Below are 1,353 nucleotides of genomic sequence, written 5' to 3' on the forward strand. Positions count from 1 at the left end.
GGTGCCATTGCTGCAAAACAAAGAAGATGAAGACTGACTGTGCAAGAAAAACAACGTTGTTTAGGATTTTATTAGATTAGGGGTATTTTTGGAATTTTGAAAACTAATAAGGGCGATGTAGTCTTTGCGTAAAAGTGTGTGGGTGCAGGAAGAAAAAAACGCGGAGGTGCAGGAAGAAACTGCCCTCAAAGAAATGGTTGGAAAGCGTTATCATCCAATGAGAGATGAGCTTACAATAACTAGTGTGAGGTAAAGTCCTATCTTCGAAAAAATTCATTCATGTACTATTTGATCTTGCAGACTTGAGTATGGATCTTAGTTCACTTGAATCAGCCACAAAATTGTGTTTAAAATTTTCTTTTCTATATTTTTAAGGTATGATCATCGAGAAGAAACAAAAAAGTCTGCTTAAGGACACTTCTCTCTCATTGAAACTTGGCATTGTTTAGGAACTAAGGATGACAAAAATCTTAAGCACCAGAGCATGACACTATTTTCCTTTGGAGAACAAAAGTACGTCTAATTAAGCAATATGAACTCAAGAGTTAAGGGATGCCACTGTAGATCTAAATTAGGCTTGACAAAGAATAATTGGAAGTCTGAAAATCTACGTTTTGAGTCTTATAACTTTAACTGATAATTGTATTGGCACTTCTATAAAAGTTGTAAAATGTGGATATTCAACTTGTGCATCTAGCTACTTGTAGAAGCTAGTGGTCTCAGTCAATTAATATTTACCAATTTTATTGCTTTAATTATACAAATAATTAGGTCATTATCATTACTTCTAAGAAATAACAAAAAAAGTAAATAAAATTCCAGTTAAAAATGTAATAGTGAATAAATAGAGAATGCAAAGTTTGGTCAGCAAGGTGAATCAGTGGGGGATAAGGTTGAAAATATTATGATTTTGTCATGACACTGAATTTTCTTACGTTATGCATGCCCATTAGTAATATCCTATTTTTTCCTTTTAAAAGAAAAATAAAAAGGACAATCTTCTAGTATGTTTACCAACATGGTACACACTTACACACTTGGTCCAAACAAAAAACTTTTCATTTGGCATAAATAAATTATTGGTTCTTCGTTAATTTATATACTATGTTTATGGTGGTACTTCATAAAAAAGAATTTCAAATTTTTTATCTTCCATGAATTTTTTTATTTATGTTTTCATCCCAATCTTTTATTTGCAATTATTAAATAATCACAACTAAATAAGAAGTATACATTTAGTTTTTTTTTTTAATGATTAGAGTCATGCATCTATAGGTATATAATATGGTGGATAATTACTATACCATGCTACTTAATCTCATGCTATTATTTTGCAAATGATTTTAATTTAGT

The sequence above is a fragment of the Phaseolus vulgaris genome, chromosome 8 (genome assembly GCF_000499845.2).
Source record: "Phaseolus vulgaris cultivar G19833 chromosome 8, P. vulgaris v2.0, whole genome shotgun sequence".
Taxonomy (NCBI): domain Eukaryota; kingdom Viridiplantae; phylum Streptophyta; class Magnoliopsida; order Fabales; family Fabaceae; genus Phaseolus; species Phaseolus vulgaris.